At 45.1% G+C, this 19,193-nt stretch overlaps 1 protein-coding gene across 3 annotated transcripts in view; it reads left to right on the top strand.

The window, feature by feature from the left end:
- Positions 1-4,804, top strand: part of MBD2 (methyl-CpG binding domain protein 2) — a 276,168-nt gene extending 271,364 nt beyond the window's left edge. For all 3 annotated transcript variants that reach the window (XM_085629929.1, XM_085629916.1, XM_085629925.1), the window contains one exon: positions 3,454-4,804. The gene's annotated coding sequence lies outside the window, so the exon portion shown is untranslated. The remainder of the gene's footprint in view (positions 1-3,453) is intronic.
- Positions 4,805-19,193: the final 14,389 nt, after the last annotated feature.

The raw sequence follows: 19,193 nt of genomic DNA, 5'->3' as shown, positions 1-19,193 counted from the left end.
ATTGCTTGCGTCAGTTTTTACTTATCTTTCCTTTTGGTGTTTTAATTAATAAGAACTTTATTATATACATTGCCTAGTTCAATTGGCGTAAACCAGGGAGAAAATATTGACTCCAATAGGCATCCTTTCTGTGTTGCTTTATTATCAAGATCATTTAAAATGTGTTGCGGTATTCCATACAGTACCCATGATAGGAAACCTCCATTACAAGCAGGCGAATCTTAATTAATTTGGGGACACTGAGAAAGTGCCTCTTTTGTAATGGTAATCCCCCACTTTTTGCCTGGTATTTGATGTAGTTTCAATTGTAGTGCACAGGGTCCCTGCCAACCAGATCCCCTGTGTCAGTGCTTCTTCCGAAAACTGTTCCACAATTGGCCCATTAGGCCCCCTGTAAATCCTTAATAAATGGTACCTCGGTACCTAGGCCATTGGGGACCCCACACCCAGACCATGCAGACTGCCACTGCAGCATGCATGGCCTGGTACAGACAAAACAACAAAGTCGACATGGCACATTGCCTGGGTGCCATTCCAACTAGCATTACCTAAGGTATAGGTAAGTCGACCCTCTAGAAGGCCTTACAGCCCTAAGGGAGTGTGCACTATTATCACAGGTGTGGGCATATCTGCATGAGCAGATATGCACCTACAATATTTATGTCCATTCTTAGATATTGTAAGTGCCAGGGAAGCCATGGAGAGTACATGGACTGGAACTCGACAACTCTAGTTCCCAGCACCATAATGGCTTCACCGAACCCAGGAGTGTTTGATAGCAAACTACTCCTCTCAATAAACCCACAGTGATGCCAGTGTGGGATTTATTGATACATGTACTCAGAGGGCACCTCTGAGGTGCCCCCTCCCCTCGAAAACCTTCCAACCCTGGTGTGGTCACAGACTGACTTTAGGCAGCCTGTCACCATCGGATATGTTTCTGTACCCCTGGGTCGAGAGCCCTCTCTCACAGGGACCAGAAACAAAGAACATCATGGTCGGACGTGTCTCACCTCCTCCCCCAGGGTGGGCACAGTGCTCAAGAGGGAAGCTTCAAAGGCCTGCCACCTTTGTAATGTGACTCGCAAGCCCATGCTGCTAGCTGCAGATGGCAGCCCCTGGTTTACACCCCCACTCTGGACAGGGAAAACATGGAAGGATAGGTGTGTGCCCACCTCTGCCAACTCCACCCCTAAGGTAAAGGAGGCATCTTGAAGATGGGGTGATACTTCCAATCAGGGCTAGGACTATGCCCTCTTCCATAGGAGGGTGGCATAATTCAGGGTGTAGACAGCCTGGTAAGGTGCCCATAGTTCCTACCTGTCACTCCCTAAAACGTCCTAAATCTAGTATTTAGGTGGCTCCCCCAGACGCTGAAACTAGTTCCTGCCGACCTAAGAAGGATGAAGAAGTCCCTGTGCAGAGAAGACTGTCGACACCCTTTGACGTGGCCCTATGGGCCTGTCTGCAGCTTCAAAGACACTGAGAAAAGAACACCTATCCTGTTGCCAGCGACCTCCACAACTCCTGGGAGGACTGCCTGCTTTTGTAGCAGACCAGAGGGCAGCGGCTGCCCTCCGGATCACCGATCCCTGAGCACTCTGCACCCATCGCCTCCGGCCTGTTTCCAGGTGACCCACTAATCCTGAAGAGGTTCACCAGTGATCCTGAGTCCAAGTCCAGCATTGGCTGACTCCTCATGAACTCCACGATGATGCCTGCAGTGTGCATCTAAAGGCCCTCCCCCTGACTGCGACCGACTCTGGTAAGAAAAACCCGACGTCAAAGGACACTCCTGCACCCGAAGTCCCTGGGCCTTGAGGAGCTCGACCGACGCTGTCCCTTTCACCTACAACATTCCAACTTACCTCTGCTGATGCTGGTTTTCTGTGTAGCCTCGAGTTCATCGCCTGTAGCCCGTTTTCAAATCCAAGTTCCTCCATTAATATGCATTGGGCGCCCAACACTATTTGCACCCAGGTGCCCCTGTGCCGCTGGTGATGTATGATTTGGTGCTGCTTTGTGCCCCTGTGCTTGTCGAAACCCCCACCTACCTGCAAGCAATGTGTCTTCACGCACCCCCAGTCTCCATTGGGTAACATTGGGCCCAATCTTCAACTTTGACTTCTGCACCCAGCCGCCCCTGTGACTGGTGGTGCAGAGTTGGTTCTGTGTTGTTGCTTACCTGACCCTTGTCCTCTGCTGACCCTGCAACCTGAAGACTGGAACTGTAAGTGATATACTTAGCTGCAAAACTGCATTGTTTTTCCCCAATAGGTTAACATTCCAAAGACTGAAAATTGCACTGTCCTGTTTTGAAACTGAAAAGAATTTCCATTTAAAAACGTACTTACCTTTTTGCAAAGATCTTGGTCTTAAAATAAGTCTGAACAAAGCTTTTAAAAAAAATAAAATTGGTGTGGATCTCCTTTTTGAGTCATGCCATTTATTGGTCATTGTCTGCACAACAAATATCTTGCACTCCTCTGTGTTAGGCCTAAGGCTGCTCGCCTACACTATCACAAATATAGCACTTTGGTTTTGCATTGAGCCCTGTACACTTATGAGGGAATCTCTCCACTCTCTGCATGGTATAACCACCTAGTGGTATATCATATACAGAGCCAGCTTCCTACAGACACTTAGTTGTCATGTGGAAAATTCACTTGGGCTCAGAGGAAACTTTCTTCTGTTTGCTGCTACACCTTTACAGGGTCCAGGTAATTAGTAATAGACTTGCATGGTTTAATCAATCACTTAAACCATCTGGACCACTCTGCCAGCACACTGAAATGAGAATCATGCAAGTGCCCCGAGAACTACAAGAGCCTCTCTTCTAACCAGCAAAGGAAGCAGGTTCGACCACTCCTTGAGCATCATGGAGCACTCCATTTTTATTGGCTGTCATTGACTCCCAGTTCAATCATGCATGTAAGCCTGGAACATCTCTTGCGTCCTTAAGAAGAGCTGTAGAGTTCATGCTTTGACCAGTACATAATCAATCATGGTTGGATACCAATTCTTTACAAAATTTGCATTTACAAAGGGATCAGAGAAATAGAGAATGAGGAAAAGCCCCAAAAATAAGTCTTGTCGTGGTGGCAACATGTACATCTTAGCTTTGCTAAGACATCAGTCCAAACTACTGAGAACGAGCAGGAATTCTAACTTTACCATGACTTAAATCCCGTTCAATGTCCTCAGTATATCGTAGATTGCTACAGCTGTTATAAATAATGATCACAAGGTTTTACTGTGATTGACTAATGGAAGAAGTCCTTTGTCTTAATGAAATGAGGATATCATCATAATAACAAAATACCATAACATAAGAACATGGTGTGTACAGATTTTTCTAATCTCTTTGTTAATTGCATTTTCTGCTCAGGTACCAGTTTACATTCGGTTATAGCGATCTATATTTTACTAATACCTCCATTTTGTTCTTTACAGGTACTTCGAATTACTTTTGCACCAGGGATTCCCATCGGAAGACAATTGTCCATTGGACTTTGCCTGCGAGGAAATACAACTCATGCACATTTATATAGCTTTTTTATAGGGATAAGCCAATGCCTTCCTAGGCTCATACTTTCTGATGTACATATCTGTTATTAATATTATTTTTTAAATAAACAATACTTTTGTTGTTCCTACACAAACTGCCTCTTTTAAAACTGAATATTAAGCAATACTTTAAATTAAAACTGATGCCAGGTAGCAATGCAGTACACGTCTTTGCTCAGATAATTTATGCAGTCTTCCCTTCCATTTTATCTTTTATCCGAATGATTGGGAAAATTTGCTTGACTAATATAAGCATACTAACTTGTTTATTTAAGCAGATGTTTGTATCTCTTAATGAGACATATGTACATTCTTGCATTATCACTGCAAAGATCCATGTATAATTGCATTTGGAGAGTGAGTAAAGACTGTTTTGTTAGCAGATGACATTGAAAACAAAATTCTGCTTAGAATAATGTGTTGTTGATAATCATTGAAATGTATACTGGATGTTTATTATGCTTATCTAAGGCAGCTCTTTATTTGAACAGCTAAGGAGTGTGTCACTATAGAATAAAGTGTAATGGTACCCAGGGTTTTGTAAGCACTGCATTAGAAAGTGATGAACACTGAAGCCAATGCACTTATCAGTCTTTAAGGATGGGACTTAGCAACTTTGGCCTTTTTCCTTTTAGGCACAAATATGTTTAAAATATATGACTTTGTTGAGAAGATGGCTGCCAATTTCTTCATAGTTAGCAGTTGCACTCTTAACATGAATTTTTGGACTTGACAACGACTCTTGTTTGTACCTTTGTCATCCTCTAGCAAAATCAATAATTTGTGTAAGGTGCGGTCACTCCTGCTGCCCTCCTTGCACCTCATTATTGATCGTGATTTACAATTCCAAAAGTTATGTTTTGATACTGTGTGCCGGTTTACATGTATCCAGTGCAGAATTCAGACTTAATCCTGCTGGCCATAGTTCTGCAGATTTTTTTTTTTATCTTATTGTTTTGATTGCTTTAGAAACTGTTATTGGCACATAATGGGTAATATGCAACAAGTGGTGTCTTCTCAACCATAGCAAGGCAGTGGGTTCTTAACAAGCCATTCATGTGAAGATAGTAGCTGAACTTCACTCTGAGCTTCACAAAGCTCAAAGTGTGTATAGTGAATGTACAGTGCAATCTTGTATTTAAAAATACAAACATGGTTTGTTGATTATTTTGTATTGTCTAAAAAGGTTTACAATGTAATGAATACTGTTGATTAAAAACATATACTTTGGCAAAAATGTGTCATTATTTTTATGAAAGTAGAGCTCAAACCATTTCAGCACACCTTTGTGTTATTGAGTCCTGCATCTTAAAAACTTCAATATGATAGACTGTTAGTTGTAGATTCCTTACCTTAGAATTTCCCCCAGGCGTCAGTCTGGATCCAGAGATTTTTTTCTCAAGCAGTACCCTTGCGCGTCGTTAGGTGGTATTGATCAGCTCCATGTCTGTCGTTGGCATCGCAGGACCTACATAGACGCCACCCATGCATGCTGATGTCAGTTCTTTCTTTTTCCATGCCAGCTTGGCGCAAATCCGAGAGCTCCCCCTAGGCACTTTTTGGAAACATCTTTTTCAAGTTGTAGACTCCTGGTGAGTCAAGGATGTCCCAGTAAAGGACCTGCTTCAAGCCCTGTGGTTCCTGCCACTGGATTATGTCTTTGACTGATCTGCACCTCGTGTGCCTTTGGTGTCTGGAGTGTGACCATGACACGAAGTCGTGCACAGAGTGCCAGACTATGAACCCAAAGGCTTTGCTGGAGCGGTCCCTAAAGCTGTTGGAAGCCCGGCGCTCAGCTCTGTGTCGCTCCTGTTCTCGTTTGAGGGGAAGGTCTTGAACGGTCGCGGAGCCCACACTCCTCGCACTTGAAGTCATCTGGGAGATCTTCGGCTAAGTAAGGGAAGCACAAGAAGAAGGTAAAGAGGCACAGGCGTTCCTCGACTCCTCCCTGTTGGTCAGCCGACGTAGGATCCAGAGCGTTGTTGCTCAAAGGCTCCATCTCCGGAGACTACTTCTGAGACGACTCTGTGCCTCCCTTGCTCTCTTTCTGGAAACGGAGCGTCTCCTGCCCAGATCCTGCAGTTCTTTGGGGTCTTGTACCTCATATTTGGGCAGCCCAGTTCTGCTGGTGCATCTCCGGGCCCCACAAATTTGATCGGTGGCCCTGGGACTCCGATGCTGGCAGCTTCGGCCCCTGCTCTGGATCTTGATCGACGCCAGTCGATCTCACTCGACCTTCCCTGAGCCGATCCAGATGAAGAGACACCTGAGCGTGCCCCGCTTGGCGCCGAACCCATCCTGATCCCGAAGTGAACACAGAGCCGGACCAACGTCTATTGATGCTGGAGGGGACTTTAGTTCCTGAGTTCATTCCTGGTGTTCCTTTTGGGACAGAAGGTGAGGAAGAGGACTGGGAGGTGCCGCTGGGCCCTTTAACTGACCTGCTTGAGGAAACAGACTGGTGAATGAACCTGGGCGATGCAGTGGTCTGGACACTTCCCCTGACACTGGCTTTGCTTTCTACCCCTACCGTGGCTTCAGAATAGGGAGATTCCTATGCTGTGGTAGTGAAAAGAGCAGCCAAGGTCCTCAAACTAGAGCTCCCTACCGTGGCAGTCAGGTCTAACCTCTTGACAGATGCCATTCAATGAAGCCCTCAAGGACGTCCTTCTGGGCACTTTGTCCAAGCCCATCACAGGGGCTTCAGTGGATAGGACGATTGCCTCCTGCCACTGCCCGGGGTGACCCAGCGTTCCTGATCCAATACCCCACATTTGAGAGGTTGGTAGTCCAAGCCTCTTCATCAAAAGGCGCATTCCCTTCATCTTTCCCAGATAGGGAATTCAAGAAACTAGACCATCTTAGAAGATGATGCTCTCTTACTCCAGCTTGATGTTGTGGTAGGTAAATACTGCATGCCTCTTGGGCCCTTATTCCCATAATATCTGGGATACGGTTCCTCAGTGCCCGCGGGGAGGCCCGGAACATTATCTCTAAAGCAGTTGCAGATGGGAGAGAGGCAGCCAAATTCACCATAGGATGTTGAGTGGATCCCACCGACTCACTAGACAGAACGATTGCCATGTCGGTAGCTGTTAGACGCTGCGCCTGGTTGAGGGCCTCTAGTTTCTCAAAGGATGCCCAGTCTTCCTTGATGAACATGCCTTTTGATGGCACTCGCCTTTTTGATGGCAAGGCAGACTCTGCGCGTGAGCGCTTCAATTATTCTCAAGCTACGGCCAGATTCTTGGGTCTCGCGACTACCTCACGTCCACCTCAGTCTACCTTTTGTGGCTACAGAAGGGGTGCCCATCCACGTCCTGTCCAGCCCAACCACAGTGACACGCACACTGTCCAGCCTCTGTGTGGCCGCAGACGTGGGACCCAAGATCAGGGAGCCAGCGTTCGAGCCAGTCCACCCTTTTCTCCCCCTGCCGCAGCCTCCAAACCTACCTCGTCTGATGTTTCAGGCCCATTATTAGCCAGTTGGAGGCAGGATCCGCCATCACCTCCTCCACTGGCAATCCATCATGTCTGACAGGTGGGTTCTGCAAGTAGTCCGAAGGGGCTACTCCCTCCCCTTCAAGACTATCGCTTACTCCATGCCACCTTCTTATGATCGCAAGATGGAGGATCATTTGGCAGTTCTCTGCTATGAAGTATCAGCTCTCTTGGCCAAGGCAGCTATAGAGAGGAGGCCTGTGCCAGAGTTTGGTCGTAGTTGTTGTTCCCGCTACTTTCTGGTACCCAAGTAGGACAAGGGCCTGTGTCCTATCTTAGACCTCCAGGCCCTCAACTTTTTCCTCCAGAATGAGAAGTTCAAAATGCTCACCCTAGCTCAAGTTCTGTCTGCGCTCGATGCAGGAGACTGACTGGTCGCGTTAGAATTGTAGGACGCTTATTTTCATATCCCCATCCTGCTGGCCCTCAGACTTTCCCTTTGGTTCACGGTGGACAATTGGCACTTTCAGTTCACCGTGCTCCCCTGTGGCCTTACCACTGCCCCTTGGCAGATGGCAGTGGTCGCAGCTCATCTGCGCAGGTCAGGGGTTTCAGTCTTTCCCTATTTCAACGACTGCCTGTTATAGGCAGGTTCGCCCAGGCTGTTGTCTCCCACATCTAGACTACGGCAGACCTCCTGCATTCACTGGGGTTCACTATCAAAGTGCCGAAGTCACACCTAACTCCCTCTCAGACGCTCCATTTTATTGGGGTAGTTCTGAACACAGTGCAGTTTCGGGTCTATCCCGAGCAGCGATTCTGGGATATTCGAGCTATGATACCCATGTTTTAGCCTTTATCCTGGATTTCGTTGAGAATTACTCTGAGGCTGCTGGGCCTCATAGCCTCCTCTATCCTGCTGGTGGATCATGCCAGATGGCATATGCGGGCTCTGCAGTGGGAACTGAAGTTCCAGTGGGCGCAGCATATGGGGAATCTTTCTGACTATGTCCAGGTCTCATAGGGAACTGTGCACCAACTGCAATGGTGGCTAACAAACCAAGATTGGGTAAGAGGCAGATCCCTCTCCCTTCCCCAACCAGATCGAACAGTGGTGATGGATGCGTCACTTCTGGGATGGGGCGGTCACATGGGAGAGGGGGAGATCAGAGGCGTCTTCTGGTCTCTGTGTGAGTCCAGCCTCCATATCAACCTTTTGGAGCTCCGGGTGATCAGACTGGCTCTGAAAGCATTCCTTCCCTTTCTCAGGGGGAAAGCAGTGCAGGTCTTCACCGAAAACACCACCGCCATGTGGTACTGTAACAAACAGGGCGGGTGGGGTCGTGGACCCATTGTCAACCGGCTCTGCGCCTCTGGACATTGCTGGAATATCAGGGCATAACCCTGGCTGTTCAATACCTGGCGTGCTCCCTGAACGCCAGGGTGGACAAACTCTGCCGTCTGTGCCTAGTCGATCATGAATGGCGTCTTCATCTGGAGGTGGCGCATGGTCTCTTTCAGCAGTGGGGAGAGCCTTGGTTAGATCTATTCGCCTCCAAAGAGAACGCGCAATATCCGCAGTTTTGGGCGTTGGGAGTTTCTAAGGCGGTGCTCGCTTGGCAGCGCTTTTCGTTGCGAGTGGTGCTGCGGCCTCCTCTACACCTTTCCGCCTATACCACATATTCTCAGAATGCTGAAGATGAAGCGTGACCCGGCTCAAGTCATTCTTATAGCTCCGGACTGGACACGAAGAGTCTGGTACCCTGACCTTCTGAGCATGTCCATCGATCCCCTCGGGAGGATCTTCTGTCGCAGCAGCAGGGGACGGTTCTTCACCCGAACCTATCCAGTCTCCACCTCCTTGTGTGTAGATTGAGCAGTGACAGTTGACCGCTTTCGACCTTCTGCCCGAAGACTGTGATGTTATCTTGCCAGCTAGGCATCCCTCCACTAAAGCGGTATATGCCTGTAGATGGAACAAATTTGTGGCATGGTGCTCAGCAAGGGCTGTTGACCCCCTCTCTGCTCCTCTATTTGGGGTCATTTTGTAAATTCTTTCTTTGGCGCCCTAGGGCTCTGCTTTGGGCTCTCAAATATTTGAAGTCATCTCAGCTTTTCTTCGGCTGCCAGATCAGCCTTCTTTAGTCAAATCTCCTATTGTTAACAGATTCTTTAAGAGCCTTACTCATCTGTTCTCTCCATCTCCTTTTGTACTACCCCAATGGGACTAAAATCTGGTTCTTTCCTTTCTTATGTGTGCTCCCTTCAAGCATCTTCATAACTGTCCCCTCAGGTTGCTAACCCTCAAAACTTCCTTTCTTGTTGCCATCACTTCTCTGCCCTCGGGGTGAGTAAGCTGCAGGCTTAATCTTCTAAGCCCCCTTTTCTGTCTATGAGGATAAAGTAGTGCTTCGGACCAAACCTTCATTCCTTCCTAAGGTCGTCACACCTTTTCATGTGGGACAATCTATCACTCAATCCACCTTTCTTCCACCCCCGCATAACTCCAAGGAGGAGGATATACTCCTCCATCTGGACCCAAAACGTGCATTGTCTTTTTATGTGGATCACACAAAACACTTCCAGGTAGATGACCAACTCTTCATTGGCTATGTGGGTGCCAAGAAAGGACGGGCTGTTCAAAAACGGATTATCTCCCGATGGGTTGTCTTTACATCAAAATGTTATGTTTTGGCGAAGAAGGACCCCCCCTGTGGGGTTACATGCTCATTCCAACAGATCAATGGCAGCAACCACGGCATTAGCATGTGGAGTTCCAGTCCTTGATATCTGTCATGAAGCAACGTGGGCATCTTTGCACATATTAACCAGACACTACTGCCTGGGTAGCCAAGTTTGGAGGGATGGGTACTTTGCTTGTTCGGTCCTCTAGGACGTTCTGGTTTGATCAAGGTTAGCAGACCCTCCTCTAGGAATGGTATTGCTGGGGGTATCTAGTCTAAGTTAAGGAATCTACAACTGACAGTCTCTATCAGACGAACCAGATACTTACCTTCGGTAACGATGTATCTGGTAGAGACATATGTTAGCTGTAGATTCCTTGCTGTTCCACTCATCCTCCCCGCTCTGCAAATTGATTTCTAGGGATAGGGACTCTCCTAAAGGGCCCTAGTTTTGAGTCACCAGTGGTCAGTGTCTTTCATAACTCTGCGCTTCTGGCATGGAAAGTCGTGTTAAGAACTGATGTCAGCGAGCATAAGTAGGTCCAGCAACATCATCCCGGCGCCCACGACGTCGTCGACCGACACAAAGCTGACCAACGCCACCTAACGACGTGCAGTGATACTGCTGAAGATGAAATCTCTGGATCCAGACTGATGCGTGGGGGAAATTATTAAGTAAGGAATCTACAACTAACGTCTCTACCAGATACATCGTTACCAAAGGTAAGTAACTTGTTCATTAAGTTTGAATGTGTATGCGCAACTACATAAAATATATTTTGACTAGCAACGCATGTGGTCACTTTTTAAAAATAAAATATGAACAGGTACCAAATTTCATTCAAATCCTGTATATGAAAGATGATCAGCATCCAATCATATTGCTACTTCAAACATTGCAGCATAATAAAATCATTGACACTTAAAGGAAAGACCATCATCCTGTTTAAAAGCAACCTTAGAACAAAAAATATTAAATCAACAATGTATCTTCTTCCGGTAGCCAAAAAAAGTAGGTGCATTCTCCAACTCATCTGCATGTAGGGTTTCTGGTTGTTATAACCAAACCAGCACCACGTATAGGAGTATTTATTTTTCTGTAAAAACTGGAAAACAAAGGATCTTGCTGAATTTTAACTGTTTTGGTACCCTCAGGTGCAAAAGCAATGTAAGTAATCCCACTATGTAAGCATATTTCTGTGACTAACTATAGGAGGCTGGCTTACTATATGGTGAACACTTACATAAATGAACCCTATACTAATCCAGACAACCCTTATGGTGATTTTGGTGGTCTTGGATAACTTTAGAAAGCTCTCTAAGTTGTAGCTGTGGAGAGCAGCATTCAGGCTTAGTCCAGAGGGAGTGTTATGCAGCGTGTTTTTACCAGTACTAACCATATTGTGTAGGTTACACGAAAAAGAACCACACTGTATTTATTAAAAAAAGTTACATTTATTATACACACTCACCAACACATTGGTATATCTCCTTCCCATAGATATAAACACAATACACACTATTTCAAAAAAAGAACAGGTAAGTAGCATAAATACACAGTGGTCTCCAGGGGGAGGCCAAACCACATACTAATAAAGTGAAATGAGAACTGCGGCCGAAGTCTGGTACCGGGAATACAGGGGGGCTCCCTAGGGAAGCCTCCCCCACCCCCAGCACATGGGATCCTACATCTAACACTGGAATCAGTGTTGGGGTAGGATTCCAACATGTTTGATACGAAACATGACCGGTTTCTGTCCACCCAATATATAGTTAGACATCTCATAATTGACTTGATGTCCACTATATGTATAAAATGGCTGACCGCGTTTACAAAGTCGGTAGAATAGACTCCTGGATTTGAAATGGCAGGACACCTTCACACTTGGAACCAAGCACCCTGCCTTCAGGTTTGAAAGGCCTACCTTGGAGGTGACCTATAGGTTTTAAGTTTAGTAACCTCAGATATAAGGAAACATATCTGTTGTAAGTGGTGCTTGCACCAGCTTACATAGGCTGCAATGGCAGGCCTGTAGTGACCATTTGAGTGGTCTCTCATAGGTGGCATAATACATGCTACAGCCCATGGGAGACCCCTGATGTACCTATGTCCTGGTTACCTTTGTACCATATACTAGGGGGTTAGAAGGGTACACCAGTAGCCAATTAGGATGGTACCACAGTACTTAACATAGTCCAATTTAGGAAGAGAGTACAGTTACTGGGATCCTGATTAGCAGGACCCCAGTCAGACTAGTCGGAAAACAGAATACCAGCAAAAAGTGGAGGTGACCATGAAAGCAGATCCTACTTTCCTACACTGAGCCTCCACTCCGGTTTTGAGAGCATGGTTGACTTATGGCTTCAGCTCTCTGTGGACAATGCACATTGCTGTTTAGTGTCGAGCAGGGTGTCCATGCAAGGCAAGAGGCACCACGAAACTAGATGCCATTCTCCTGCACAGATAGTGGGGCAGAGCTTCACTTTCCGAAAGCTCACGTAGCAAAATTGTGTCAACAAAGATCAGTGTGCATACAAACGCCTCTAGAAATAATGGCCTTTCATAAAGTGATCGACCGAACACTCCTGTTCTCAGTTTTACATTGTGATGGTCTAAAAAGCATGAGTATAGGAACCTCTCCTCCTCATACAGAATTACAAGTACATTATCTTGAAAATCTGCAGCCACCAAGCATGGGCGTCTTTAGAAGAAGACCATACACCCATTTTGCTGCAACTGTACTGTCTACGGCACATACATGAACACAGAAAATCTACAAGTTAGTGTATGAGCATTAGACAGGGCAGGAAGCAAGCTGCTGTGTTTTACCAGTGTAAGCAGCATACAGCATAGTAGGTGCAACACCTGTGCATAGACCCATTCTGAGTAGAAGTAGAATGTGTTGATATATCTCCAGGATCATGAAGTTCAACTTTTATTGTTACTGCTGTTATGCTAAAATGATGCTTGGAACTGATGGTGCTAGAAACAAGATCTGACACTTAGCAAAATCACCTGTACAAACCACAGTGACATTATTTAGTAGAAATGTCTTGTGACGTGCTTCTTTTTGTCAAAGATGGAAGATGCACTATGTGTGCTGCGCAGAATACAAACTTAGTCACTTGAGCGACTACCAAACATGCTTGGAAGGTGGCACAGTTCCAGCACTGCTTTCAAATAAACATGGGCCTGTGGACATATTCTTTTTAAGAGCCCATCCTTAGCAGTAGCTTTCAAATACACAAAAACCCTTTAAGCCTAGCTGACATAAAATACACGTCATTCAAGTTATCTGCTCATCAAAAGGGCTACAGCATCCTACAGACCAAGAAGTTTTACTACCTCAGCTGCTTCTTTATACAGCAGCGGAGTTTGCTCTCATTGAAGAACCTTTAGCTAACGGTATATATTTTAATTACTTGGCAGACTTCTCTCCTTTGACCAACTATAGCGGGAATTGGACGTGGACACCCACCAACACCAAATGTATTCACTTAGTCCTTTCTTGGTGCACCGAGACGAAAGACCAGTAGGGTGACAATGGCTTTCAGTAACAGAGCTCTGAACAGCCCACAATATATAGATCATGTAAGTAGAAAAGTGACAAGCAAAAGGTACTCTGGGAAATATGAGGGAACCCGTTTGTTGTATAATCCAACTGTTATCCTATCTCTGTAGTTTATGGATGTCCAAAGTAAATCAAAATACCTCCTTTTTATTAGGATAGAAGTCCCTCACCTATCCTCATGCAGCATGTTTTATGCAAGGTTCTCTCTTCACCTTGGTCAAGTGTTAAATCAATGTGGGCTACAGCCGTTCTTAACGGAGGGCTTTTGCTTCTACTTCCTCCTGATGTAATGGCGAGTGTCTTAATAACAGATGGGAAAGAAATAAAGACAATGAAACTACCTACTAGTTGACAAATGTTTTATGTTCGTGAGTAGGGTTAAAAAAATAAATAAAAATGCAGGGTAATACTTGAACCTTCTAGGAAGTTTCCATGCTTCAGCCCACATACGAGTAGAGTAAAAATGTTCCGGGACGACTACTTCCTTTGTAGTAACAGAAACTCAATATGACAAAAAATATGTACTGAATAATTGGGTTGAATAATTTTTCCCCATCCCATGGAACCTGCAGAAGTAAACGAACTACAGGGAAAGGATTGGAAGAACAAATTAGAAGGATACATACCAAAGTTGGGACATAGCATCTTGCAAGCCCTGATATGTTGGCTCCAAAAGTATCCGGGAGTATCACTGTAGTCTCTTGCTCCAAGTACACTTAATTTCTTATCTTAAACAGTGGTGTTGCTGCACAGTGTGAACAATAAAATCTGCAACACCCCACTCATGTCTGTGTATCGTGCAGTAACTTCTGTTATCTACTTATCCTATCTATGTCAGTATTTTTCCAATCCTGCGGTTTGGGGGCAAAGCTGCCACTATTTGTTCAACTAGTTCAGCTGAAAGAAATAACATTGACCTATGGTGTATGTCTACATGACCGTACCCAAGATTTTCAGTGAAGAAACGTGTATTATGTTGTCAGTATAATGACCCTGGCAATAGGGCCAAACTTTTAGCCACAACTTAAGGACGGTCTTCTGAGACAACCCTAGAGAAGTTTGGTCTGTTATGAGAAGCAGTATATAGGACTCTTTTTTTTTTTTTTTTTTTTTTTTTTTCTTTCCTCAGTCTCAGCACGTTCTCCCCTAGATACCATCCCCACTGAAATATGGAAAGTAGATCAGACAAACTCCTTCCCACTCAACAAATGATTTGTTATCAATGCCATGGCACAGGTGTGGTACCCATAGTCTGAAAGAAGGCTTTGGTAACCCCACTATTAAAGAAACCCTTGGCTGACTTTCAAGAGCCGAGCAATTATCGTCCAATCGTGAGACTCTCCTTTCAAGTCAAGATACTCAAAGTATCTTAACAAGATCTTGGTGGGCTTTCTTGAGGATCATAATTTGCTGGAACCAGAACAGATGGATTTTAGGCTGGCCCATGGAACAGAGACTGCATTGGTTTTAGCCACAAATGAATTAAGGATACAGGTTGAAGATGGTCGAACAGGCAGTACTGCTCCTGCTTGCCGCTTTGAACACTGTCAGCCACCACATTTTGCTTACACGTCTAAAGGAGATAGGATTAGGAGGCACACTGCTTAAATGATTTGAATCCTATCTATCGGGAAGACTGCAAGCAATAACTCTTCCCCCATTTGTATCTGAATACAAAGAAATTGGGCACGAAGTACCTCAGGGCTCTGCCCTGAGTCCAGTCTTGTTCAATGTCTACCTAAAACCACCGTTAACCAAGATTAAATCCTTTGAGATATTGTGCGTACATTATGCAGATATTCAACTAATATCATTGGTCTAATTGGACCCAAACCAACTAAACAATCTTCACTCTTGTCTGAAGGAGATGGCCCAGTGGCTTGATGAGAATATGTTAAAATTCAACGGAGACAACACAGAATTTCTGTGCTGCTCACCAGGGAATCTACAACTTCAACTCCCAGCTAACTTTTGTCCATGCCCTAAAAACTCGGATCTGGACATAGCACGTGCTGCTTGTTGAGAAATCTTGGAGTCCAAATTGATGAGACTCTCCATGGAGACTTACATCAATAAAACGGTAGCAGTATGCCTTGGACTCCAAAGAAATTTGAAGAAAATTGTCTTTATGCTTCCACAGCCTTTTAGGAAACTAGTAGTACAGGCCACTGTATTGATCAGACTGGTCTACTGTAATTCATTACTTCTGGGTAGCCCAGATTATCTGCTCAAACTGCTCCAAATGATTCAGGTGATTGCTGCCAAACTTGCGCTGAACAAAGGAAGACTGCACTCTGCAACTGAGACGCTTCAGGAATTTCACTGGATTCCAGTAAAGGAAAGGTGCATCTTTAAGGTTCTATGCATACTGCAAAAGGCATTAAATGGCACAGGACCTAAATCTCTACCACAAAAGGTTGAACTCTATAGGCCCGCACAAACCTTGAGATCATCCTATGCCTGCCTAGTGTCTGTACCTCCTTTAAAAAAGACACAATTTGGAGGCAGAGCTTTCCAGGTCATAACTGCTCAATTAATGAATGATCTACGGTTCTCTTTAAGAACCAACACCAACCTGTTAAGTTTCAGGAAAAGTTTTAAAACCTGGCTTTTCCCCCCGGCAATATATTGCTATATCAAATTGACCCAATGTTACCTAACAGATTCTATTTTCCAAAAGACAGCCAACAGTGGTGTTTCTGGACGGCACTGGTTAAATATCCCATTCTTATAGTTCTCTCATGCCTGCTCCTGGAGTTCTGACTGCCCACAAAACTCAATCCTTGGTCAATATTTTTACAATGTTCACATTGAACTTTCCAATTCGAATTGCATGTCTGTAATCACTCTGGTTTTCATTTACTTCCCATATTTCGTTTTTCAATAACTTTTCAGATGGTGTCTTTTTCCATAAAGTTATTTTTATTAAGTATACAATCGCACTTAAAACAGGCCTAGCCAACGCATTTCATTCCTTATAGGGACTTCGTCAGGGCAATTTGATTCATCCTCCTCAAAATTCTTTTTTCCCATTTATGCCCCGTTCAAATGTCTGGGCTCCATTGGAGCAGCTTTTCGGCGTTTGTGTCCAATCGGATCTATCGGACAGGACAAGGACACACGCCGAAATGCCAGTAAACCATTAAGTCCTGATTGACAATCGGTTGCGTGTAAACAGCCTGATTATTAACCCATCTAAGAATAAATCTGTGGAAGTTAAAGCACCCTTAGAAACTTTGCAGCCAATCTGTGGTCGGGCGTTGCAGACAACTGCCCAATGAAACTTTGAGTTTTGTCTGTTGACAACAATCTTAGTCCTTTTTGAGAGAAAATACCAATATAACCGCAAGTTATCATTTATTAGGAAAGGTTTGTTCTAGTTAAGATGTCTTACATTTGTGGTCAATTCTTAATGGTTGTCCATGAGGTGCAGGTGACAAGGGATTTCACTGTGTGGTAGTTGGACTAAACTCATAGCTTCTCAATGGGTCTTTTAGTATTGCTAATTCATAGGCTTCAAAACTCTACGTCATGACTTCTTCCCATAGCACACCATTCATGCTTTGTGACTACTCCACAAACTGCGTGTGGAGAGCCATGTAGAGTTCAAGGAGTTCTGATAACCGATGGGGGGCTACTGTGACTAAGGGCAACCATTAATCTCTGATAAAGTTCTACTCTGCACTGCCCCAAAGTCACTTAGGGGCATATTTATAAGCCCTCAGTGGCGCTACAGCATCACTTTTTTTTATGCTCCAGTGGCTCAGTGCCATTTTCCATATATACAAGGTGGCGCTAAGCCACTTTGTGTGGCTTAACGCCACCTTGCAAATATTGCCCTTTATGCCGCAGTCCTCTGTGGCAAAGGGGTGTGCAATTGCTGTGGGCGTTCCACTGCAACCTCCGTTGATTTTTTTTTTTTACGCTGTCCCAAATTTACAAGGCTGGAATACCAGGCATTAGAGTGGCATAACGAGGAGAAATTATAAATGTTTTGCTCTTTCCATGTGGGCTTCATTCTGCACACACATAAAAGGTGCAAATATTAATTATTGATTATGTGCAGTAGGTGTCCCTTCTGTCCCTGCAGCGCAGGCACCCTTGCAACGTGGTAGCTGGGTGCTTGCGCTGGGGGAAACCATATTCTGTGTTTAGAAAATGTTGGAGTGCGTCACAACCAAATTTGGTGCAGCTCCGTGCTCCAACATTTTCTTGTGAATATGCCCCTTAGATTCTTATCTGTGTGCCAGGTTGTACCTAGAAGTACCACCATAACCATACTTTTCGTTCAATACTTTCCTACCCTGGCAGAAGGCACCATAACACATACCCTGTGACACCAGCCCCTGCCTCTTGATAAATGCCTGTTCTGTGTTTATGCCCGTATGCTTTTTAGGTCTCGCGAGCCAAAGGCTCGAAGAGACATTTTATATGTGGGATTTTCAAAGTGCTACCCAGTCTTTTGGCTGGCCTAAACCTTGAGTGCACGATCATCACATGCACGTGCACAGCTGCTCCTCTGCTCATTGCATTCCCCCCTCCCTTAGCACCCAGCCCTTTGATGCTCTGCTCGATTACTTACACTTTCGCCGCTTTGACCCTTGCATTCCCCCCTCCCTTCTCACCCAGCCCTTTGATGCTCTGCTCGCATCTCCCTCCTCCCTGGGCGTGAAGGGAGACAGAGCCATCCTGCTTGATTAATGGCTTTTTTTTTACTGGTGCTAATCTCAGCTACTTCACACAGATGGGCGCCAACAGAGCAAAGTATTTGTGAGGTTATTTAACTTCAGTTAAAGGGGTTTGCGTTTGGCGACAAAATCCCACCCACTTCTCAATAGTTAACTCCCAGGAATATTACCGGAGGACTTGTCCGCTTCTACTTGTATCAATGAACTTTTTTTTCCATTTACAACATGAGCGCTTCTTCTAAGCAAGATTTCACATGGCCGCTTTTGAAACCCCCGGCGTATACTCAACCCCCCAAAAGCCCAGTATCTGCTTCATCTTGCTCCTCAATCTTTACATCTCGCTTCACCACCCTTTTCATCTCACTCCCTCCGTGCCCAGCAGCGCTAAATGTTTACAAAACCGTCCGCTTTAAGTGGAGAGTTCTGTGTTAATATTACCAAGTGCAAAGGCATGGTGACGGCGATCTATTTTATTTTTTAAGGTGAGGTGCTGGAGATGCGCTATGCACGTCTTACGAATGGAACCTACAATTAATCTTTTTGTGTGCCTGTGACTAGTGCCGGACCCGAAAATGGCTGACTACGTGGACCTATTTTACTTTTTTAAGACTTTCTGTTGGAGAACACATCATGCGAACTGGACTTATTTTCGAATCGCAAGATTTGCAGAGTGAGAGAGATGGATTCAAAATTGACGGGCGATGTGCTGATGATCACAGAATTAGTAAAGGTCAGGAGAAAAGAAAACTGTAGTTCGGGTCGCTCGGCACGCTCGCTTGCCGCGGTGTGCTCCACCACTAATTTTACGCCTCACCACTTTCAAATGTCACCAGCTGCATCTCGGCTCATTATTAGTGTGCAATTCTTTATAACGTGAGGCATGTTATTTTAGTATGTTAGATTACTTCATTGCACCGAGCGCAAGTTATTAGAAGTGACAGGTTCCGAACACGTAAGTAGAAACATGTATGCCCCCTCTGCCGTGATGACGGTGCGGTTTGTGAACCAAGAGACACGCCCCCCTACCTATACGTGTTTACACCGTGAGCTGATGTGTTTCAAAATGCTCTTATGTGATGATGGAAAAGGAGGCACTGTGAAAACTGTAACTGCCTAGGATCACACAAAGGGGTAAAGTGGCAGCCGGGACTGATGCAAGGTTTCCTAGTTTGTCTTGTGTCACAGCGAGATCATTGGCTTCAGTGTCCATTTCAGCTACCAGTATTTAACTAGTTTTTGGG

The sequence above is a fragment of the Triturus cristatus genome, chromosome 2_1, assembly GCF_964204655.1.
Source record: "Triturus cristatus chromosome 2_1, aTriCri1.1, whole genome shotgun sequence".
Classification (NCBI taxonomy): domain Eukaryota; kingdom Metazoa; phylum Chordata; class Amphibia; order Caudata; family Salamandridae; genus Triturus; species Triturus cristatus.
Note: the sequence above shows the minus strand (reverse complement) of the source record. Positions and strands in the feature narration are given on the sequence as shown.